General features: G+C 43.3%; 1 protein-coding gene across 2 annotated transcripts in view; it reads left to right on the top strand.

Annotated features, from left to right (window-relative positions):
* Nucleotides 1-19016, top strand: part of LOC115797838 (thyroid hormone receptor alpha-B) — a 162818-nt gene that overhangs the window by 56662 nt on the left and 87140 nt on the right. Inside the window, exons 1-2 of one of the 2 annotated variants that reach the window (XM_030754359.1) lie at nt 1465-1566; nt 9395-9469. The gene's annotated coding sequence lies outside the window, so the exon portion shown is untranslated. Of the gene's footprint in view, nt 1-1464; nt 1567-9394; nt 9470-19016 lie in introns of those variants that run through there. The other variant, XM_030754360.1, reaches the window with a different exon arrangement.

Genomic DNA, 19016 nt, shown 5'->3' on the forward strand with positions numbered 1-19016 from the left:
AATTATCTGTTGGACCCATTTTTTATGCCTGTCAGGCCTTGTTTGTGTTGGCTGCAGCTTAAATGAGGACATTGTGGACATCACAACAGCCAATCTACCGACAGGCTCTGCAAATTAGCTCAGACTATAAATGCTGTGTTGTGTGGCGTTGGTCCGTATCCCTGTACAAATAACCTGCAGATTCATAGAAAAAAATCATGGTGTTTGGTCAGCGGTGCAGATACTCAGACTAACTACATCCTGTCCTTTTTTACAAGGCCTGAGAAAATAAACTGCACTGACTGCACGTTGCTTTGACCACTTTTTATACTCTATTTAACATCATATTACATTAACAGTTACAGCACTTTAATAAGCCCTTTCTAACATGGTTAACTTACAACAACACAAAATTGCATTTTGTGAGCCCCTGTTTTATGTTATGGGGTGTTTTACATGGACAGTTTAGTCCGTCTCAGTGCAAAATACAGCTCTTCTCTAAAAGAGAAAGGAAATGTTGTCTCATATTATACCTCCATCTCATTCACATATACAGACTGCTCTTTCCATACCCTCTATTATCTCTTTCTCATTTTTCCAGCACATACTTCATGCAAATACAATGTCAAGGGCACCGGAGCAAAGCTAAATGCAGCTTGACCAGCAGTAAATTTTCATTCTGACAAGCCCTGTTGCAGTGTCTTCTTCCTATTTGCCATGACCTTCGTGCTACCCTCCTTCTGCCTCCTTGAACCGTGCTGCTCTGCAGGCCCTCATCAACAAAGCCTTGTGTCGCTCTCTGACTCCTCTTCCTTCTATCACCCTCTCCCCATCTCTCTTTAGTCGTCCTCTTCCTGAAAGCTGTGCACATTATGACTGCTCGTACAGTGAACCTAGTCTTCTAGACTGAGACGACACGGAGCCAACCCGACCTATTCATAGATAGAGAGGCATAGATGTGGTTGGTCGAACATTTGCTGTGTGAGGATTGTTTTCGGCACGTAAAATAATTTTCTTCACTGTCGACTTTATTATTGATTACTGATGTTAGATGCAACAGCTGCAGCTTTTATAGCAAAGTATGTATTCACATCCAAATGATGTTATGCTTTAAAATGCATATAAAAGCTGTGCAAAAGAACAATTCCTTGTCCCTAATTAAATTCCATTCCTATCTTATCTTTTTTTGTGCTGGATTTGGGATAATCAGGGTCATATCTCTTCTTGTGGATGCTCGCTCTGTTCTGTGCTGAAGGTATTCTTGCTGCTCTTTTTGCTTTAGTCTTTGCATATATACAAGAATGGGAGAACAGGGAAGTCCCAGAAAATAAGCCATACCACCAAATATGAACTGCAGATGAATTGTAATCTGGGGTTAGTTTAATTGGTGATTCTAAATTGTCCATAGGTGTGAATGTGAGTGTGAATGGTTGTCTGTCTCTCTGTGTTAGCCCTGCGACCGGCTGGCGACCTGCCCGGGGTGTGCCCCATCTCTCGCCCTATGACAGCTGGGATAGGCTCCAGCCCCTCCTGTGACCCTGAGAGGCATGAGCGGAAGAAAATGGATGGATGGATCTCCTCCTAACAGTAACTGCGACCCTGTTTTTATTTTCAGAGCATCTAGTACTGGGGTTTTGTCAAAGGTGCCGGACCCTCTGAGATAGTTTATCCACTGGTGGGGATGACGTGAAGCACCAAATGCTGCAGTATGAAACACTGAGGGCAAATACACCCAGCAAAATCAAGGAGTATTTCTTGGTTTAGACAACAAGACTAGTGGTTACATTTAGGTCAAATTGCACCATATTACATCCTCAACCTTATATATTGAAAAATTACACTTTTAGATTGTATTGAGACGACTGGCATTATGAGTTCTTCTCAGGTTAAACCTCACAGGTCTCCAGCCTCAGCATGGCTTTTTAATTATCTGAGTCTGAGCACAGATGAGAAAAGAATATATTTGCATGTGACTCAGATGTGCAAAAACTCCATTGCCATGATTCTGATCTCAGAAAATCATGCCAGAACCAATGCAAAGAATCGAAGAACCGCGGGGACAAACGGTTCTGATGGAACCTGGACCAAACCAGTTCTCATTTTTTGTTCCTGATTGAGTGTCTACATGTGACAATTCAGGACTTAGAGCAGATTGCTGCTGCACACCATTCACTGTGTAATGCACTATCTGGTGCAGTGGGAAACACTTTCACTACACAGCAAGAAGGTTCTGGGTTTCACTCCCCTGGTCTGCTGGGGGCTTTCTGTGTGGAGCTTCTATGTTCTCACTGTGTCCATTTCACATGCACACTAAGTTTATGGTGATTATAAATTGTCCATGTATGAGCAGTAGATAGTGTTAGTATTGTAATTGCATATAATAAAAAGCTGTGCAAATGAGACTTTCGGTCTAAATCACCTCTTTTTCCAGATGTTAAATTGACTCTCCTCCTTATTTTGAATAAGTGAGATGGGTCAAGGTTAAGTGCAGTGGAAGGAGGAGATAGCAGTGTTGTCAAGTGTGGGATTAGACAATTAAGGAGCCCTTTTCATGCACACTTGGCAAAGCTATTAACAGGAGGATCTGCTTAATATCAATCTGCTGCAGAATGATTTTGAGCCCTTCCATATATATATATATATATATATATATATATATATATATATATATATATATATATATATATATATATATATATATATATATGTTCATATACACTGCATTAGTGGGATCTTGACTGGCCTTCTTTTTTTTCTTACCCTAATCTAAATAAACAGTTTTAACACTACTGCAATCCTTTCTTTACCTTCCTTTCTTATCTCAAGAGCGTTTCTGCAGCTTAGTATGTGTTCAAAATTGCCGTCAAGGTCTAATAGAAGGTATAATTTGGGTTTCCATATGCCAACGTGACACTTTATGCACCCCTAGTTCGAGCTCTTTATAACATGCAGTCTTTAGCCTTGCACGGTTCAGCCTGCTATGTCATAAAATCTTCTCCCTGAAGGCAGAACAGCGAGGCAAGATCTGATCTTTCCCATCCACCATTATTCAGTCCTGACAGGCCAGTGAATTCCCCACACCCCTCCCAGTCGGCAGTTCAAAGCCTTACATTTGCCACTAGAGAGAGGGAGGGGGGGATGCCGTGGTGAACTTGGGGCCCACTGACAGAATTTACCCTCAAGATGTTTTCAGTTGAATATCCTCTGAAGTGGGAAGACTTTTTCTGCTTCTGTTTTAAACTTCCTCAAGACCACTGTGGGTGTTTTTATTTGGTGACATCATATTGGTAGTTCTTGTTCTTTCACACTTCCAGGAAGCATCGGGTGCACAAATCCTGAAAAGAAAAAAAAAAAAAAAAAAGAAAGAAAATGCCGCGCTGCTTACGGCAAGCGTCAACGTTTCCCTGCTGAAAATGCAGAACTTTAATGCCACCACCACATTCCAGCTCCTGCTCCTGTGTGAAGAATCAGGAAGGCTAATGATTTTGTTTAAACTATTAGATTGAAAAACAAGACGTCAAATACCACCAGCAGCAGCATCCCAGAGTTTACTTTAATGAGAGCCTGCAGCCAGATTCTTAGAACACCATAAAGTGTCAGAATCAGGTTTAACTATGTTTATTTGGAAGTGTGAAGATGTGGTGGCGATGTTAACTGGACTTTTTTTTAAACTACAGAGAGGACAGCAAATAACTAAATAAAACTGAAAAAGCACAGATTATTATCGTGCTTTTATAATTGTGTTATTATTGACGTCATGTAGGGGAACGGCGGGCGGCCGTGGGTCAGATAGGCATCAAGCAATCTGTCATGGTGAGCACAAGTCTCAGCATACGAGTGAACTTATCAAAGTAGCCACATTTGGATTTCCTGGTAACCTTCCAGTCTTGTATGGATAATTGAGATCACATAATTAAATATTCCTGTCAGGAAGCTACTTTATAACATTATGCCTTTAGGTCAAAGGCAGCCTGGGAACACTAGAACCTTAAACACCTCCCACAGCTTTTTAATCGCTTTAAACATCTGGATCTTCTTGCACTGTCGTTGGTATCTATGCTATATTTAATTACCTCACTCAGATTGCATAACATTGTTTTTATTGGTGGCACCTGTGGTTGTTTTGTTAAAGGGAACCTGATTTGGCTTTCCTTATTTGTTGCCATTCATATACTGTTACAATAGAGGATGCTCATATTAAACACAGGCAATGTTACAGATAATCCCTGTGAGCCTAAAGCTCAAGCTTCACACTGCTCTAAGCACTCGCTGCTCCTGAGTGTGTATAATGTAAATGAAAGCAGATATTTTTATTCCTATTTTGAACTCATAGTCATGCAAAGCTAGTCCAGCAGAGTCCAAGAATAAGAACCTGGAACAGCGTGGCGCGTTTAACAGGAAACAGGAAATTGCTGGTTTTGTTGCTCAAATATGCACTTATTTCATTGTTAAAGAATCTACACCTTTAAGCATGGTGGTGATCAAATACTTGATCGGTTTAAGTCCATTTTTAAAAGTTAAAATATGTTGGTTGGAGCAAAGAAGAAAGTAGGTAATTGTAGGCAGCCCATCATGAAAGCTGCTGAACACATGAATACTGTATGTGCCTGGCTACGGTTCAGTCAGGGCTGGGCATATGGTTTTGACCCACATCCTACAGTGTTCAGTATGATCTGACACTGAACTGGAGTTGGCTCAGATGCTCTATATAAGATGGTGCTCCAGTCAGTGCAAATATAGCACAAGCATGTGATCAAATGGCACACACACGTGATTGAAACCCAACTTGTCGCAGGACACTCATGAACACAGGCCCAGGAATGTTTCTCACACACACACACACACACACACACACACACACACACACACACACACACACACACACACACACACACACACACACACACACACACACTGTACAAAACACAAGGCAACTGTGATGGTTTTACAATCCACAAAGCAAATGCATCATTGATGCAGAACACACCTTCAAATATTCTTTATTATATTTCCAGGGATACGCTATGATACACCTGTAAAAGTGTGGTGCAGTTCCCATCATGCAACTCAGAAACATTTAGGTAGACCGTCACTGTATGTTGGAGGACATATATTTCTCCATATGAAGCCATTTCTCATCACCTTGTGGACCCTCTAATGCATTTACCACACCGTCACAGGTGAATCAGCAGATTTGTTCACTCACATTCACAGTTGCTTCCATCACTTGCCTCAAAGTAAAGATTAGTTTTACTTGATACCCACCTGCTTAGCAAATGGTTATTTTGGCTGTCATTGTTAAAGAATTTCATTAACACTCCCTGCTCTCTGGTTGCCTCAGAACTTCTAGTCTTTATGTATGTACGACCTTAAGCCCCTTACTGTTTTGAGTTCAGATGAGGACCCAGTTGCAGGAAGCTAAGGCATCAGCCTGGCAACCTGTGGTCTCTAGGGAAAAATAAGCATTCCCCCAACTAGTTGGTGAGGGGTTGCTGGAGGTTGCTGGCTGTCAGTGAAGTCAGTCATAAAAAGAGTTCCCACAGTTTGCATGGAAGCGGTCTGCAAAAAACACTAGACTTTTCCTATTTGAGCTGCAGTGAAATGTGAAAAAGTGTGACACACACTGCAAACAGAGAACCTTTGCCTTTGAAGGAAAAGTTGCACCATTTTAAATCTGTTGCAAGAGTAAGGCACAACTTTTACTTTGAAAGGGAACATCCTGCATTTCATCCTCCAGCAACCACTTGCCAAGCGGTTGCCCGGGTGTCACTGAGAGGTCTCTAGCCCCGTGTGACAAAAGAAGGAAGAGGTACTGTAAAAGGTTGGGAATCGGAGGGGGGCAGACAGGTAACATAACTTACAAACCAACAACTAACTAACAACTAACTACCTGTCAGATTGCTTCCTAAAAAAAATAACACGGCAAGGGGGATGAAGAAATTCATTCTCGTCTCTCGCCCCTTTTCAAAACACTCAGACTGTGTTAAATGTTAGCGTTTGCTCTGTCTGGAAGATATCATATGACAGCTTCTCTGTTGCACATTTTTCTTTTGCACTGTGCTACCTTCTTCCTTGTGCCCTGTCTTTCTCTCTCTTCTCTCTTCTTCTCTCTTCTGCTTCTCTTCTCTTCTCTTCTCTTCTCTTCTCTTCTCTTTCTCTTCCTTCCTTCTCTTCTCTTCCTCTTCTCTCTCTTCTCTTCTCTGTCTCTTCTCTTCTCTTCCTCTTCCTCTCTTCTCTCATTCTCTTCTCTTCTCTTTCTCTTCTCTTTCTCTTCCTTTTTTTTTTTTTTGCCCACACAGGCCTACAAGGGAAGAGCCCTCCAGCTAATTAAAGACTTGCCAGATGAATTTCACTGTGACAAAAGGAGCTATTCACGTCTGCAGGATGGTGAAAAGGCTGCGCTGGCAGCACTGATAGTATTGCTCAGCGTTAGCAAAATGAAGAGGCTTTACTTTGAAGCTCGTCCTCTTGTAAAGACATCCAAACACTTGACTCAGAGCAGTGCTGCCCTGCCTTCGGCGTACTCTCCCTTTGCTTCTGTTTTGCCATCCATTATCTTCTGCAGTGGGGGAGGTCAGCTTGAACTCAGCCCCTGTTGCTGATTGTCAGTACAAGAACCACGCAGTTGACCTCCAATCTGTCCTTAGTGAGTTCATCTGCTGTCTGTGAAATGCATGTGACCCATATTATTTCACTACACATTTTCCTTTTTAAAAAAGCCATGTACTACAGACTCAATCCATTTCACTGCCACGCTGTTAATCCCCTCTTGACTGCATCTGCAGGCTCAGAGATCCTTTGTGCAAACTCAGTGAATGACCTTCGGCCTCATCTGTTAGCCAAATTAGGCATGTTTAGAGCCTCTTGGTCGCTTGCCTCTTTCTTTGTGCCTCCATCAATCACATTATCCATCCATATCCTCATCCATCCAGCCTTCCTGTTCTGTCCGCAGCAGTTTCTCCTGCAAAATGGATTCTTTACATTCAAGCAGAGGGGAATTCCCCCTATGTGGCATTTTACATGCAATGCATTCCATTGCATACACACACGTCATCGAGTACATTAGCAGTGGGTGATATGGGTAGAATTCTCTCACAGTGTATACTACACGCTGTGAATCATCACTTGAGAAAATTGATTGTGAAAGTCCATTGTTGACCTTGGCAACAGCAATTGATCTTCCTGCAGCAGATGGAGTATCGAAAACTCTGGAGAAAGGGATTGAGTGGACTTCAAGCTAGGAATTACTATATGTCAAAGTGAAATAGGATTCGAGGTTAAATAAACAGACAAGACTTGCTACTTTAGAATTATAAATCAGCAAAAAAAATCTGAGGAAGCTGAGGAGGAGGAAGGTGTGCACAGCTCTTCACCTTCTGCGTTTTTCACCAAATCTCAGATTTGTTGAAACGACTGCAAAGTTGTCGACGTCAACGTTTGAACCTTTCTAATTTTGGAGCCCAGTCAGATCCACATATGGGAACACACACACACACACACACACACACACACAAGGGTAAAAGCTTCTGGCATTTCTATCTAAGGGGATCGTAGAGACCTGAAGAGCTTCCTTCCTTCTTCAACATCTTAAAACACTTTCAAATTTCTCTTTCCTTCCTCTTTCTTATTTTTACAGAGAATAATTTTTCTCACATGTTCTGGATCCTCGCACTTCCTCTCAGCTATTTCCTCCTCTGCCTCCAAACTTTGTCATTGTGTGCCAGGCAGCTGTCGTAGCCAGCATGCACTCCGATGCTTGTGGGCATTACCGTGCCCGTGGAGACGTAATGACATGCAGCAGGGATGCTGGGATATATTTTGTGTTGTCTCCTGACGTGTTCATGTAGGTGTGATTTTTGCGTTACCAGAGAATAGAAAAACTAAACACTAAACTAAGCGAAACCTTGAACATTAAAGTGACACGTCTCACGCTGAGTCACTGCCCTGTCGTATGAAGGCAGTTTACTTCGGTTGCTAAGTTACTGTGGTTTAGTAGCCTTAAAGAAAAGCGATGGCATGTTTTCTGTCTGTTAAGTATGAAATGTTAAAAGGTTACAAAGTGTGCTCACAGCATATTAATCTATTGATCTGTTCAGCAAGCTGTGAAAATGTGATATTTTGGGGAGAAATTAGTTAGAAAGAAAGAATATGTGAGAAATTACAGGATGTAGATAAGTAAGGAAGCAAAAGTAAAAGATGGGCTTACGATGACACAACATGTGCAGCCGTTGGGGGTTTTCCTGCTTCAGAATTGGCCTTTGGGGAGTGACTGTAATGTGCATGTAATGTGGAGCAGCCTGCGTACAACGAAGGCAGTGAGTTTGTGTCACTTTATGTGACAGAAATCTTTGTATTTCCTTATATTTTTCCAGTCTCTGTAATGCCTGAATAAATGAGACCCCTATCCACAAAGCTGGTTAAAAAACATTTAATGGCATGCTGAGGTTTTGGCTCTGAATAAAACCCCTTAGGCGCGGTGGCTAAAATTCCCCTATGCAGGAAAAACCCTGGCCATATGCTGTGTAAGGACGGGCTTTACTTTTTAATCAGTGAATTGGTTATACTGTGTCAGGAGCTTGGCTTCACAGTTCTTGTTTGTTTCTTTCTCATTTGGACCGATCCAAATTAGAAAAGATGCTTCTGGTTCCCGTCCACATGCAGCTCGTCACCTCATGTACGTACAAGGTTAATGTTGATCCTTTCATCTCAGTCTTGGAGGAGCGAGCAGAAGAAAGTGTGCCAGTATTTCCCAGCACGCAGCACAACGAGCTGGTATGTAGGTGAAGATCAGAGTGAAAGCCTACAGGAAGCAGACGCCTGTAACGTCTGACTGATGCAAGTCTGTCAAAGGCTACTTCCAGCGCTGACGTTAAAACCAGTCGTGCTAGCTGCAGGAGGATGTTTCTGCATCCATTACTGCATGACTGTGACTCAGACCCGTAGATAAGTGTTTGGCTTTCATGTCTGTCTCTGAGGTAAACAGGCCGGGCCTCCTGAGGCCAGAGTCAAGGAGGTAGAGAGAGAAGAGAGGGGAAGAAAACGATGGCGAGAAGGAGGAGTGACGAATGGAAGAATAGAAGAAAAACAGACGGACAGGAGTGAAAGGTGTGTCGAGGGAGAGCAGCGTAAGGTGAACGCAAGGAAGAGAAAAGCTCATTATGAGCATCAAATAAAGGAGGGATGGAAACGTTTTCAGTGAGAGAATGAAAGAAAGGAGTGATGATGTAAAGAGAAGTAAGGAGACCAAGAACACAAAGCTTGAGGAATGAGGACAGAGGGGAAGCAGAGCTGGGTGTTGATACTGGCCTTTGTACTACATATCTTTGTTTATCTTCTATATCTCATATCCCTGCGTCTTCCACCCACCACCTAAGCTTTTCATACACTCTGACAATCTTCTTTTTATTTCTTCCAGAGCAGAGGCAAGGCGGACTGCACAACGCAAGAGGCCTGGGGAAATCATTAACTGCACGCGCACGCAGCATGACTGGTAGGCTGTGTTCCGCCTGTCTTCTTGTGTATTTAATAAATGTATGCGTATTATGTGAGCGTACACAGCAGAGCCTCAGCGAGCCGCTGGCTTGTAGCCTGTGCTGTTTGTAAAGCCATTCATTTTCTAATTCACCGCCCGTACGCCCACCTTTTCGGCCCGCTCCCACCGATCAGCTGCCGGTCTGATTACAAAGATGAGATGAATGTGAAAACAGTGCAGTGATGTCACAGTGACGCAGCATTATCACCCAAATCTGCAGCTCCCCTCAGCTCTGCGGAGCTTTATGGCGAGTTTCTCTTCCTCAGCGTGTCTGCAGCTCTCGAGAAACCCGCTGTGCCCTACCTGATCTCCAACAAACAGTAAACAGGCAAAGTTAGAGACTCTCACAGCGGAGCAGGGAGAAACTGGAAAGCCATGTATTTCCCTCAGGGGTTGATTGGGATTAAAACAGATACAAGAGACACTCCAAGTAAATAATAGATTCTACAGTCGGTGTTTTTCATGTCGAGTTAATGATAACATTGTGTTCCTGTGCTTCCACTGCTGGGAAATAGGACAAAAAAAGAGATGAATCCCTCTGAATTTTAGAAAAAGTGAATTGGATTAGAGTGGATTGCTCTGTGGTGCTTAAAAGTAGGTAGCTGAGTTCTGTTATTTGTGTGTGTGTGTGTGTCTGTGTGTGTGTGTGTGTGGGGGGTCACCTTTGTCTTTATAAATTAAAGACTCCTGAACAGTGAAGTGACCTCACTGGTTTTCTGGAGCTTCGTTTCTTTTGTTCTTGGCTTGACAAACTGCTGCTCATGTAAATTTTAACTCTCTTTGTCTTATTATTGGATACAGTCAAAGGCACCTGCTGCTGCTTCTTGTCCAAAAGGAAAAAACTCAATGAAAAACCTTAAATTGCCACTCTGAAACCACCATTGTACCAGTACAATAGACTTTTAACCAGTGTGTGCAAACTGACTGATTTCTCCTAAAATATTCATCTGTCAGAGGAAGAAGCAGCTCAGGTAGCTGATGAGTTGACACTTGTTTTGCATCACGTTTGTGCGATGATTTATTTACACTCAGAATTGAACATGGCCATCATTTTTCGCTGTAAGCTGTGTCTCATCACGATGACAGAACTGAATAAGAAAGCACATTCAGGGCTTTTAAACACGGAGCCTGAAGTGACTGGAGGGAACGTCTATAAATCATTTACATTTTTATCCTGCAAACATTAAACGACAGCAGTGTTTTCATCTTCTGACGCTGCCGTCACATCTTTAAAGGTTTTATTGGTTGGAATAACACAAAATATTAAATTGATGATCCCGGTACATCAGCTGATCTTACTGCCCGCCTCATTGGGTAATGGCTCAGCTGATACCTTCTATACATCCATATAGAATTTGAAATGTATACAGCTGCTCCCTGCCTATGCTTGCTGCTTCCTCAGCTCCTCCTTTTCCATGCTGTCTGACACTGACGTGACATGTGTCAGTGATGCCTGCTCTGTTCTGTGCCTTTGGGCGTTCTTTCTGCTGATCTTCCTGCCTCAGGATTTCCATGCATGTACATGGAAGGAGCACATTCTGATTGTGCCAAATATAAAATACCAAGGAAGGATGTAAGAGTGTGTACAGTAACTCAGGAGTGGCTTGTTTCTGGTTGAAGGGTGGTAGGGTTTATGAATATACAAATATGTACAGTAGATTTGTGTTTGTTGACAGTTGTATTTGATTGTAAATGCACATTATTTGGATCATAAAAAGATTAGTCTAAGGTCAGAGGTCTCCCTTCCTCTCTTCTCCTTTCCTCTTTTCTGGCTGCACAGCTGGAGAGAAAGGGGAAACATATAATTGCAGTTTAATCCTGCTCTAAGTCCCTGCAGCGCAGGGAGATAATGCATAGCGGCATGGACAGAGTGAGACTGAATAACCCTCAGAGTTGTTTGGACAGATGCTTGTTGAGAATGTCTTTAAGGACAGAGAGGTCATTCCAAGCCAAAGTGGACTGCTGTCAGTCACAGGTTGAAAGGGTCCATATGGGATGGACACGTGATGTCAGAGCGTGCGTGATTTCACAACAATATTGAATATTGGGGGTGTTTGGTACTCTTGCCGTCGCCTCAGTAAACACCTCAGTAAAAATATTCTATTGAAGAAATTTTTCCTCCACTGACCTGTGTTGTAACTGATTATGATGCTGCTGTAATTAATTGAAATTCAGGATTGTCACCCTTGACCCCTTTAAAGTCAGAAGGGTTAGTGACTAGGGTTGGGTGATTGCTTAAAATACCCCAACATGCCACACCCATTCCAGCAACCAGCTATACTGATGTATCTGCTGCTCACACACAAAGATAAACCTTTTTAATCTTCTATTTTTGTTTTAAATTAGACAATTCAGCGAGCCAAAGCACCTGAGTGAAGCAGTTCTACGAAGCGGGCCATCCAGCCTCTAAATGAACAGGTGGACGCAATCAGGATGCTGGAATGTGGGGTTTTGTGAGAGGAGAGCTCGGACCCGTCATGCTCTCCGGGATAGCTTGTTAGCTCAGAAAGTTTTCAGACACAGAGATGGGGACTTCCACTCTCACCATTTGTTAGTCATCCGTGACGAGAACCTTCTTATACACCACTCTGAACTGCAGCTCCACATGACTCCACAGTAAGAAGCACTGCATGTGACTTTATTAAGCAGAGCAGTAGCACTTTACGAGCTACTTGTCAAGGAGGCAGACTGCTCGTGTTGATGGACGCGGTCAGTCACTTAAATCTGGCCGAGCTGAAAGTCTGTTTGTCTCAAATAGAGCTGCAGATTTGATCGCTCAGTTGGTTTATTTAACTCAGTTTTCACTGGCAAATGTCTACATTTATAAAATATTAAGGTAAAAGGTTCTTTGAAAGACATCCAAAAACATCTGAGAGATGGTTGCTGCTCAAACACGATCTTCATCAGTCGTGAGAAAAGTCATTTGTCGTAGCTTAAAGCAAACCTGCGGTAAGTGATCATCTGAATGATGCACATTCTGTGTGCTGGATATGTGAGTGTGTTTACTTGCTCACCTAAGCTATGAAACTATGAAACTCTGCGCTCTATGTCACCTAGTAAAGAGAGAAGCCTCAGTGCTTCATCATTCTCATAAAGGCTGTAAAACGTGCTCCCTGGTCAGGAGAGCCTTTTTTTTTTTTTTAATCATAATGATCCCCACTGTCCTGTATCTCCATGCATGTTGTAATGCCAGCATACGTGTGAAGGAGAACAGAGAAGAAAAAATTGGTGAGGCGGGACATTTGAGGTGTTTTTAGCTCCAGGAAGTGAGTCTTTCTGGACTGAAGTGGGGGCAGTGAAGGCTGTAGTCACACTTTAAGGTTCAGGGGGTGTACAAGTGTGTGTGAGTAGTGGGGTACTGTATGTAAGTGCAGCCATGTCTTTATGTGTATCTTGAAGTGCTCGTGTGTGTTTTTAAGTAGGGCCAAGTGGGTTGTTAAGGTAGGGCTAAAGGGAGGCAAGGAGAGGAATCAGTCTCCCATCACTTGACTACAGGCAGGCATTCTTAGCACCTTGTAATCTCACCTGCTGCTACAAGACTGCTGCTGACATTGCTGCTACAGTGCACACTATACTCACAGACATTCATGCGCACACCTCGTGCACAAATGGTTGTTACGTGCACGTTTTTCTAGAGCATGTTGCCACGCAGGCCCAGAGTCGGTCATGTCAACAGCAGGAGCAAAATTGGAAAAATAAAGTGATGTATAATCTGTCCGTTAGCGGTCTCTGTTGGAAAGCAGCGTCTTTTCGTTTCTGTTTTTGAGCAAAGAGAACAGCTGCTGAGCTGAAAACGAGAAAGTCCAGCTGTGTTACATCTCATTAAGTTACATTTTCTTTGCTTTTTAGTTACATTGATGAAAGAACATCTGGTATACGTGCTCACAAATTTTTGACCTTTTGAAAGCGTGCGAGAACATGCAAAGTTTTCACCAAGCTTAAAGGCGAATCCAGTCTCACAGTTCAGATCTGCTGTTCTTATCACTTTTATTAGCTTTAATGGCACTGTAAGAAGACACATGATCACAGGATTGCTTTTAAAAAAGGAAAAAGTTTCAAATAATTCTTAAGCTTCTTTATTGCTGATATGCACGATTACCACGATTAGTCAGACTTCTGCTAATGTTGCTGCATTCTCAAGCTAACCAAGATAAACAAATCACACTTGTTCTCCTTGCTAAACTTTCTTCACAATCACACTCACTGTAACACATTTTCATTAGCGTGCACTTGCGGTGCATCAGGGTAGCTGCACTGCTGTGCAAATCGCTCACAGTTTGTGTTGTTACAGTTTTTTTCTGAATGCTTAAACACCATCAGTGAATCTGTAAATCTTCACCACTTGTAGCTGTTGCACTTACAGTTTGTGCATGTACTTTACACGCTGAGATCCCTTTCTGTGGTTTTTTTTTTATGTTTATATTTTGACAAGTTTTAGTTCAAACTGCTTCTCCTTGCACACACAAAAAAGGAAAAGCCGCTGTCTTAATATGATCTGCAGGAAAGTGGGTACTAGCTACAGTGTTTCTCTATGTTGACTGGCTTTGTTTTATGTGGGCAAACATTAGTTTCATTGTAATTACGGTAACTCAGAGAGAAATACCTTCAGCCTGTTTTCTCTCCTTTTATGACGATGATGGTCTATCAATATGGCCTCTCCAGGCACCAGCATTCATTCACAGTGTGCAGAGATGGAATATGGACAGTGTGTGTGTGTGTGTGTGTGTGTGTGTGATGCAAGTGTTGGTTACATCGCTGGATATGAAACGATTATTAACAAGATAAGATAAAACTTAAGGACAGGGGAAATTTGCACATTACAGCAGCTCAGTATAGAGAAGAAGGATGAAAAAAAACCAAATGAAATACCATAGAATAGCAAACACTATAATTTAATAATAAATCGAATCCACTGGCTGCTGGGTTGAGTTTGCATGTTTTGGCCTGCGTGGGATTCTTCTCCAGGAACTCCAGGAAAGCTTCCTACGGCAGTTCATAAGACGTGCGAGTGGTTTATTGAAGGATGGCGGCGCGTGTACGTTTACAGGGCAGCAGGGGGTCACTGATTGGTTTGACAAGGATAAAAATGAACCATCTGCTGGTGGCTTCACAGTTGCTGAATATCAACCCCGGTAAGCACCTATGGGAGATTTTGGAGTGACATGTCAGACAGTGCTCTCCGCTGCCGTCTTCAAAACCTCAAATAAGGAATAGGTCGTTGTGGAGCGCACTGTTTGTCCATGTTACATGTTACATATCGGCTCTGTCCCCTGACGTTAAAGGTTCCTGCGTCTTCTTCACGTCTGACTGAAACCTTTGAATGTTTTTGGCACCTTGTTTGTCGAGATTTCTTTACAAGAATCGTAACAAACTTTTTTCCCGATGCACCTGTTTTGCCTTTTGAGTTGAAGAAAATTAGTGATGACTGATGTGCTGACTCACACACACAGTCTCACACACACACACACTGGCCTGACTGACTTTAATGGCCCGATTAGCAGGTTCGGTGGAATTTGTTTTCGGAAAGTATGACAGCTAACGGCTGGCTCGAGGTAAAATCTGTGCGCCTGAGGGATCCTGGAAACAGACTATCATTATTCCCATTTAGCCTGAGCTGTTTATGGACGCAAGAAAAAAAAACAGCATAAAAAACTAGTTTACTCAGTATGTTGCCAGTATTTGAACAGGTGACTGTAGCAGTTTCCTTTTGTTTTAAGCAGTAACCAGAGTAATGCTGTCAGAGTTTAGTGGCTGTAGTGCTCGCTTTCTGCCCTCGTCACACTTACTCAGAGCAGAAGTGTTGAGATTGTTGCACATAGTGTCACCGCCACTCTCCTCTGGCCTATTTTTCACATGGCTGTGCAGACACTGATGACTTGCTCCGTAATGGGAGGTAAAAAACCACCAAGCCAGTGTCTGTCTGTCACACACACGCACATAGATGTGAGTGTGTGTTTGTGTGAGGCATAGATATAAAACACAATTCATTCGTGTAGAATCCTTACTCAACTTTTTGTGGCTCATATGTCTTCTCTGTGAAATACTAGAAACTCTGACATCTGAAATTTCCTGAAAGGTTTTATGTGTCACAAATAGAGTGTCATCAGAATGCAAAATGTCAAATAAATAAATACCAACACTGAAAATGAGAATAAAATACAGCATCATGTAGAAGCTGGTGTCTAGAAATGTGTAGAAGTGACTGAGCCTTATCTCCTTGGACAGGTTGCTCCAGAGCTGACGAGCCACGATGGAAAAAATGTATAAAAGCCAGAGACAGGACACAAAGACAAGACTTCACTTAACATTTACAGTAATATCGATGTTAAATCGTGGGCTCATATATGGCTGAATCATGATTGTTTCCCAAGTTTCTCAGATCCACCCTCGTGTCATGGCCCTAACCTATCAGACCCACGAGATCGGGGGGGTTTATTTACAGAGCACGTGAAACAGGAGGGATGTCTGTGGAGAGAGGGAATGGACTGTTACTACAAAGCCAGTTAAGATAAAAACTGGGGACTAGCATCGGGAAAATGAGTGATCTTACATAAAGAGCAGATGAGCTAGGCTTGGGAGACAAGTCCAGAAAGCAGAAGACGGATCCAAGATGAACTGCTGGGTACTGAAAATGGGTACTGGCAGGCAGAGGAACGCAGCAGGATGGCGAACAGGTTAGGGCCAACGAATGAGAGATGGTGATTCTCCGACTGTTGAGCCAAGCTCCTCTGACGGACTCCTAGAAGGAACAAAGACTCAGGTCAGACATGCGAAGACGAGAGCACAGAACAGAATGAGCCCGCGCTTCACCGTGGAGGACGAACGAACTGGCGGAGAATGATTGCCCCGACTGGCCCTTAAATACCCCACCATCAATGAGCAGATCACTCACAGGTGCGACTCCGGCTGCCTTGGAGGATGCCAGTCCCGCCCATCTTGTCACCTAGAAGTGGCAACAGATGGACCCTGACAGCCACCACTCATCACATCCAATTCCACATCCAAATGCTCACTCAAGGCTTCAAAGCAGAACTCCACAAACAGAGTGTTGTCCATCTTTCATGTACAGTCTATGCCAAAATCTTAAGATTTGGTCTAAAATGACATGGAGCCAGTGCACAGCAGGGTTACAAGCCAGGGGACTGGGCTGCTTAGGAACTACTACTGAAATGAAACAAACTGTTGATTAAAATTAATGTGTCACATAAATGTGAATAAGTTTATGACTGGAATGTATAAAATAATATTTTATATAATATATAAAATACACATTTTGACTTAAAAATGAAGCCTGGCGGCAGCCGTATGTCCCTGAGATACCCGTCTGAAGATCGGTTAGTGCCAGCCAGCATCATTAGAGTGTTTACTGTTGTCTTTGAACATCACTTCTCGACCCTCTAAAAAAACCGCATGCAGACAACCAACACTGGCTTCATCTCCCTGTCAGGGCATCATCAGCTGAAATAACCAGCTGTCTGCTGTCACCTTGTCCACGCTCATTGATTACTGAAACTCCCTCTGCTCAGAGGCTATTTGCTAGTGGCTTTGGGGGGGGGGTTCCTGGCAAACAGAGTGTGTCCGGACAGGGACAGAGTCTGTTCTGTGTGGCCAAGCTTCGTGCTAGCATTACCCAAAGTGAGCATTTTTTCATACTCTGACAGACGTTTGCTAAATGAGAGAATCGAATACATTAGCGCAGAAGGTACACATTTCCGACCGCTGCACTTTGCGATGCCACTCGTGTTTTTGAGGGAACATGGTTATTTGCAGCTGTCATACACAAGCGAGGCCCGATTATGTGGTTGCTCGGAGACCAGACTCATTCATTTCCCCTGGCGGCGTTTTTGATTTGTGTTTGTGGATGTCAGCTCCCCGGCCGCACCGCTACTTTAGATTCTTTTTTACTTGGGAGGGGGGTTTACATCTATTTCCAGACATAGGTTAGCATTAATGATCTGTTATGTTAGCCACTAGCAGTGGTACCTTTGCTCTGGCATCATGTCAATAAACTGTGTATATATAAATGTAGCTGGGCTCAAGTTACACATTTTATGTGCTTGTTGGATGCTTTCTGCACGGCTGCTCCTCAAATTTTTGCTCTCAGCAAAAACATCCAAGTCTGCCTCTATACTTTCTAACTTCCCTTCTCTGTCTGTGGTCCTCAGCTCCTGCCTGTTAGCTCCTGCTGAAGACATAAATGTTGTAAACAGGATAGATATATATTGTTTAAGTTTTAGTAAAATGCAGTCTGCCTCCTAAATAGCTGGCCCTGCAGGCAAGCAGGAGTAATTCAGTGGTGGACTTCCTGCTGCGGGCACTGGGAAATTGCCCTCGGCTTTGGGGCCATTTTGGCCTGCCCAACACGCAACTTTACCAGCAATAATATAGTAAACAGAAATGAGCTGAATCCACAGATCTCACGCGACTCTCATTCTTGGTGCAGTGGCCCTGCATGCCGCTGATGCACAACATCTGTGCATGCAGCGTCTCTCATCAGGGTTTGTCTGCCTCTCTGCAGACAACATTAAAACGAGCCACAGAGGAGAGACGTTGCTGTCACAGTTGTAGCTAAATTTTAGTAAAAAACACACACATATGCGCACAACCTGTTTAAAAAACACACCTGCTTTTAAATTGTGTTGTGTTTGACCTAACTCTGTATCTCTTATCACTTAAAATATATCGGCTGTTTTTTTTCTGTGTCTGGCCTGGATACTATATTTGTTGATGCTACATAAACTGGTAGCACTGGTAACGGTGGGAATAGAACTAGCATCTCCAAATCCAAGGCTGTGGTTCCCATCCAGAAAAGGGTGGAGTGCCTACTCAGGCAGGCCAGGACTGAGTTGCTGCCCAAGTGGAGGAGTTTTAAGTACCCTGGGGTCTGGTCACAAGTGAGGGGAGACTGACAGATGGATTGTGCTGCATCTGCAACGATGCGGATGCTGCATCGGTCCTCTTGTGGTGAAGAGAGAGCTGAGCGTGAGTGCGACGCTTCCTTGGCAATCATAGGGTGAGGAGCTTGTTCATTTGGGAGGGATGAGTAGAGCCACTACTCCTCCATATCAAAGGAGACAGTTAAAGTGGTTCTACATCTGACTAGGAGCCCTTCTGGGCACCTCCTAGGTGAGGTGTTCAGGACTTGTCTTACTGGGAGGAGGCCAGGTGCAGATTCGGGACACACCAGAGAGATTATATCTCTTGGCTGGCCTGAGAACGCTTTGGTGTCCCCCCAGATGAGCTGCAGCAGGCGGCGGGAGAGAGGGAAGTCTGCTCTGCTTAGAGTGCTGCCCCTGCGGCCCAAGCGGATGGTGGTTTTTGAGGGTACACCCATAGGTATAGCTTGAAAATGCAGTATTCAGATAGGCTTGGTGGTCAGTCCCAAATTTTTGTATTTTGAAATCTAGATCGTGTTTTTCCTCCTGAACATATTGTCATGCAGTCGGGGAGTTTGCACTGCAGGTTAATATGCAGGATTGGTGCAGCAGGGGTGATTGACTCAAAA

The sequence above is a fragment of the Archocentrus centrarchus genome, chromosome 19, assembly GCF_007364275.1.
Source record: "Archocentrus centrarchus isolate MPI-CPG fArcCen1 chromosome 19, fArcCen1, whole genome shotgun sequence".
In the NCBI taxonomy this organism is placed as follows: Eukaryota; Metazoa; Chordata; class Actinopteri; order Cichliformes; family Cichlidae; genus Archocentrus; species Archocentrus centrarchus.